Genomic DNA, 5,929 nt, shown 5'->3' with positions numbered 1-5,929 from the left:
TTTGACCGTTTATGCATAGTTCTTGGGTGCCATAGGATTTGGCAGATGTTTTGAAAACCTAAAATATGGAACCACAAGTACAGAATTTTTATAAAACACAAACAATCTCTCTGTTGCACTGGATACTCATATCCTATCTACTAACTGCAATGAGTGCTACATGATTTCTGAGCACTCTTCACATCTTGAAATATGACCTGGAGGTCCTAATATGAGAAGCACAGGAAATATTGAAATATCACATTTTCCATATTTGATGCAGAATTGCCTTTGTCATAATGAATAGGTTTGTTCTGTAAAAAAGATGGAGCATGAAGACATTTACTACTAATGTTGAAGAACACCATGTTTGCATGTTATAATTTAAATAAATTGTTCAACTGTGCCTTCTTATAGTAAAAATCTTTGCATGCTGCCTGTGTGAATGCTCAGTACTTTTCTCCATATAGTCTTCTAAGTAGAATTCTGGAGCCTGGAAGGGTTCAGAAGGGTACTCACCTAATGTTCCAGAAAGTGCTCTGTTTTTACTCATGAATCATTTCTCTTTACTTTTCTTGCCCGTGTTCTTTTTGCTACCGCTATACAGCTTACGTTTATCTCATCATTCAGTAAATATGCTGGATAAGTGTTTGAATGAGTATCATATTTATGAATGCTGATTGAAGACAGGTGGTGTCTCATGTTGATAAATAATGATTATAAAAAGTGGTGTCCCATGATTTTTACATGGCTGATACTTAAGACAATTTTTGTCCTGAACCTGCAGTTCCACACAGGAAAATTTTCATATTGACACCAAAGGCATCAGGTTCAAGTATAACCTGTTATGATTCCAAAATGAACTCTTATACTCAAGAAAATGCTACATAAAAAGCAATACATCCGAATATTTAAATTCCACAGGTTTTTTAATTCAATAATGGTCAGATTCTGCATCTCATTGTATAGTACTCTACAAGAAGCACATTGAAATCAGTAGGTCTACTCTCAGAGTAAGTTACTAGCCAGTAGAAGAAAGAGTAGCAGAATTGGGGCCTAAATCTGCTTGTGTGTATGTATTCAGATACCTCTTTTCCTACTTCCAGACATACACAGAAACAATATGCACCTGTTATTTTACAAGCAGAATTTTTAAAGTAGGTATTTTACTTATTTTAGAAGTTAAATGAAAATCTGGAGTATTCAGAACCTCACTTTTCAAAGAAACAGCACAGTGTGAATTATTATTATTATTATTATTTTTGGTTTCATGTGTCTTTCCAGTGAGGTGTCAACTCTTTTTTTTTAATGGCATGAAACCTCAGAGTGACATAGTGACATAAAGCAACGTGTCTAACCACTCCAAAGATGCAGCAAGTCAAAGGAATTGCCAAAGGATGCAGTTCACACCAAAAAGATGAGGCGGGGGGGGAGGGAGAGAGAACAGTTTGGGGAAAACAGACTATAAATCTGTTACACGTAGTTTAGCACAAATTTAATTAAGAAGCATTTTGTCGATTTTCAACCAATTAGGCTGGTCCATTGGTTGAAGAGTCCTCCTAACCTTATAACTTAGATGCCTTTCTATTGGAAACAATATGCTAGCTTCATTTACCACAGGCCATTTTGTGGTAACTGCACCAGAGGGGAAATCTTAGATTAAATGTTTTTAGAAAATGAGTAGTGATTCATAATAAATGTATGTAACATAAAAGCATTTTTAGCTGAATTTCAAGTTTCTTGTAGGGAGGGACAAGTTGAAACACTGTCCTTGATATACCATTAAACACTCATGTATTTCTCCTATCATACATTTAATATATATATTTGTTAGTGTATTAAATAATTACAACTTTCATTCAGTACCAACCTCAGCTGAGTCAAATTTATGAGCTAGAGGCAAAAGGCTTTGTAGCCCATTAATAGTTACCTGACCTATCAAGTACCCCTCCAATGCTCTCTTTCATTTAAAAACATTATATATAATGTACACTCTAGTAATTCAATTTCTGGACAATACAGCTTTTATGGATTACCATTATCATAGGCATTTCTAAGGTTTTCATCTCTACAGTATTTGATTGCACGGAATTAGTTACTCAGTCCAGGATTTCAGAATAACCAGAATAATTAGAGTCTGCAAATCAGGTAAGAACCCAATCCCCAGTGTCCCCATTGCTTCTTTTTCCACCCTCACTCTGAGTGCAGTCATCTCATTACTGGGGTTGGATCCAGTGACTCCCATCATTCCTTAGTTATCCCTTATTCTTTTCCCACTGATCATCACAATGGGCACAGTTTCTGCTGAGTGTGGGTTGGCTGATGTCTTCATATTTCTTAAACTTCTGCGTCTCCCTGCTCAGAGGAGCACAGAATGCTTTGCATGACTATGATGCAACTCATTTCAGAAGGCATCAAATCAAGCCCTGATCCTTCATGGAGTTCTGTATATGTGGACCTTATTCCCATTCAGAGTCCTGAGACATCATGTGTTAGCAGAAATTTTCACATGCAGAACTTTGTAGGATTTGGGTCTGTTTAAGTAGTTTTTGCATATTTAAAATTACAGTAATTGGCAATCTGGATGGGAGCCTCAATCCTACCAGCTACCCTGCATGGACAAACACCCTGGTGATTCCCCATCAAGTTTACTAGGGCTCTGTGTTGGCATTAAGGCCCATTCATGCAGATAAACTGGTGGGATGGGGCCCATAATCTCTTTCCCAATTAATCCCAACTGGCATAATGCTGCAAATTGCAATTTCGGGCATTAGAAAGAGCCCCATGGGAGTGGGTTGTAGATCTGAAAATTCTTGCATGTTTGGAATATGCAATCATGAATCACAGTTTAAACAACTGTGGTCATTTGATTGTATGCAGTGTAGTTGTAGCCATGTCGGCCCCAGGATATTACAGAGATCGGGTGGGTGAGGTAATATCTTTAATTGGACCAACTTCTGTTGGTGAAAGAGACAAGCTTCCAAGCCACACACAGCTCTTCTCGCTCACCAATAGAGGTTGGTCCAATGAAAGATACTACCTCACCCACCTTGTCATTTGAGTGTGACAGTTTGAATTTCTTTACCTACATGTATTTAAAAAATCTCAACCATAAGATAGTTTTTTGAAGATTTACTACTAGCTGCATACTTTAAATATATTCCTTTATGAAAAAGTCCTATATAATGTAATGGGGATGGAACCAATAAAGTTTCATAAAAAAATACTCTGTAGAAACCTATAGAATTAAATAGATAATGATATTGCTACTATATATTTTTATAAAGTTTTTTAATCATCCTATAGAATTCTATAACAGGGGCTATATTTCTATAGGATAGTGAAAAAAAGATATAGCAAATGTATGTTTTTCTATTAAATGCTAGATGACTTTTCCATAAGGTCTTAAATGAAAACATATGCAGCTGTGTATACACCTAACACAAATTAAATTAACTGTTTGGATAAGATTGTACGTTTGAGGCACAGTCCTGAGTTAGCAGCAATGCAAAGCTGCACTGTTCTTTGCTCCCAGGGACACAGGGTTGTGAATCCCTTTGGGACATCGAGGGATGGCTGGAGGGAGCAGGCACTCTGATTGTGACACAAGAGATGGAGTCGCCTTGTGTTCCCTCCACGTGCACTCTCACAAGTCAAAGTATACAGTATGGCATTAGGCATGGTGGTTTGACTGATATTAGGGTGCTGATTACACTACTCAAGAAACACTTGGAAACACTCAGATTCAGATATTTAGAATGGGCACGGGAGTGAGAGCATCAGCAGCACAGAGCTTCTTGAATGCCGGCGCTTTGTACATGATTAGCGCAAAATAGTAGTATCCTAAGGGTGATCCACCATTGTCCCCCATCGCAGCCAGTGCCCAGGAGAGAGTAAATGTCATACAGTGTAGTATTCCTTGGGTGTCACTTTTCAGTGCTGTTAAGTTCACTGGTTTAAAAAAGATATATTAAACATTTCTTTCTCAACTGGAGGAGCATGGCATGCATGTCCGGCAGCAAGAGAGATGGTGGCACAGCACAGCAACAAGTGACAGCAGCAGCAGCAGCAGCAAGCCCCCTGAGTTGGAGATACTCTCCGTTCGAAGATGAGAAGATCACAGCAGGAATTCAGTGTATTCACATCATGCAGATAGATCAGAATTGGTTGCAGGTTGGGAGCTATGGGTGATGGGCTCTGCCCCATCAACAAACCAAACCAAATATTTTGTAAAGAGCAAAATTATTTTTTCTAACTCCCATTGAAGTCAGTGGGGATCCTTCCATTGACTTCAGTGGAAGTTGGAATGAACCCTTAGTTTGGAAACCATAACTAAATAATAGACAGAGCCTGTAATAAAATACCTTTAAAAGTATGCCTGTCCAATGACTTCAGCAGCTAGATTAAGCTGTACTGCAACAAAAAGGACTGAAAGGGGAAATTGTCCGCTATCTATGTTGGGCTGGTTGGTTGTAACCACGTGTAATATTCTCAAAAGTGCCTAAATGACTTAAGAGCCTAAGTCCCATTGAAAGTCAGTTATCTGAAGGATGAATCTAAAATGGCTGGGTAACACAAGTAACAGTCTAAATCCAGCCACTGAGTGACTGGAATGATCTCATGAGTCTTGGGATGCCCCTTGTAGCCCAGATTTGGCATCTCTACGCCTCTAGAAGTTGAACAGTGTGATTGTTCAGTACATTCAGCTGGCCAAATAGGGTTAATTTCTGGTATATTCAGTCATTTATTTTTCCCCACCCACCGTTCAGCTACTATGCATGTGGTATGCTGATCCCCTTTGGGAGTTTACAGCGATGGCGTTATTGAGCTCTAGGTACAATTATGGCTGGTATTTAAAATAAGCAGGTCATGCTGCATGTATACATTGTGTGTTCCAGGCAGTGGTTGCAAGCGGAATGTTCACACAAAGCGTGTGGCATGCTAGCTCACTTTATTTCAATAAGGGATGATTTTTCACTGAATCTTTTTACATGCAAGTCAGGCTCCACGTTGCCCACAGGAAATAAAAATTCCTTCACCGCAGAGACAAATAGCAACATGTGGATGGGAGATAACAGAAATATACATGCAAGTGCAAAAATTAAATATGCAAATATGAAAATGAGGGAATCCTTTTTTTTTTTTTTTTTTTAAGCCATAGAACTGATTAAATTGTCACTGCTGGAAATTACATGGGGCTTTATTCCCTAAACAGCCCTTTTCAGTAGGACAAAAAAGAAACTGCCATAGATAAGAACCACCATCTGGGAACCCAGTGCTTTCCAGTTGCCTTCAGTGTATGAAACCTTTTCCCAAACTTCATAGCTAGCCTAAAAAAAAGAAGATAGTATTAGAAAAAACGATTTCCATATCACACAGAATTTTAATCCATTCCGTTTCCTAGCTATAGCTTCCTCCCTGCTGCAGCATCTCACCCTCCTATTTCAGTCCCTTACATCAGAAAGAAAGTATTTATTTTAGAAAATGTCTGCTGCTTCATTTCTCAGTGACAGCTTTTACTTAAGTTCCCCCCTCAGCCCAGCCTGTGTCCCTCCTAGCTGCACAGGACTATGTTTTTGCCAGATATTTAGTATAAAAATGATTACCTCAGCTTCCTGCAAGCCCTGCCACTGCTCAATGGTGGTTTGAACAGGCTGCTTGGATGCTGCAGAAAGCAGAGCGCTCAGCGATGATGTCGGCTACACCACACTGAAGCTTGCAGTTAAAAGCTGCCTCCAGGAGCAGCAGCAGAGGGTCTTAGAGCTGCAGACTCCAGTGTGAGCGAGGCATATTACTGGCCTCAAAATTCTCCTTGCTCGGTTAGTAGGGAGGTTTTTCTGTGGTACTGGGTTTTGTTTTTACAAAGGAACAAAACAAAATCCTGTTGTTTTCATTAATTGTCAGGAAAACAACTGATTAAAATATTTCTTCAGCAGATGTGCGGCTGGCA

The 5,929-nt window shown here is 39.0% G+C and overlaps 1 long non-coding RNA gene across 1 annotated transcript; it reads right to left on the bottom strand.

Moving 5' to 3' along the window:
• Positions 1-4,911: 4,911 nt before the first annotated feature.
• Positions 4,912-5,718, bottom strand: LOC128843670 (uncharacterized). Its single transcript, XR_008446328.1, has 2 exons — positions 5,586-5,718; positions 4,912-5,309 (listed from the first exon to the last, which is right to left on the bottom strand). It is a non-coding gene; the product is annotated as an uncharacterized LOC128843670 (long non-coding RNA).
• Between the last annotated feature and the right edge of the window lie 211 nt (positions 5,719-5,929).

The sequence above is a fragment of the Malaclemys terrapin genome, chromosome 9 (genome assembly GCF_027887155.1).
Source record: "Malaclemys terrapin pileata isolate rMalTer1 chromosome 9, rMalTer1.hap1, whole genome shotgun sequence".
NCBI classification, from domain to species: Eukaryota; Metazoa; Chordata; order Testudines; family Emydidae; genus Malaclemys; species Malaclemys terrapin.
The sequence above is the reverse complement of the archived record's forward strand: the minus strand, read 5'-3'. Positions and strand labels throughout refer to the sequence as shown.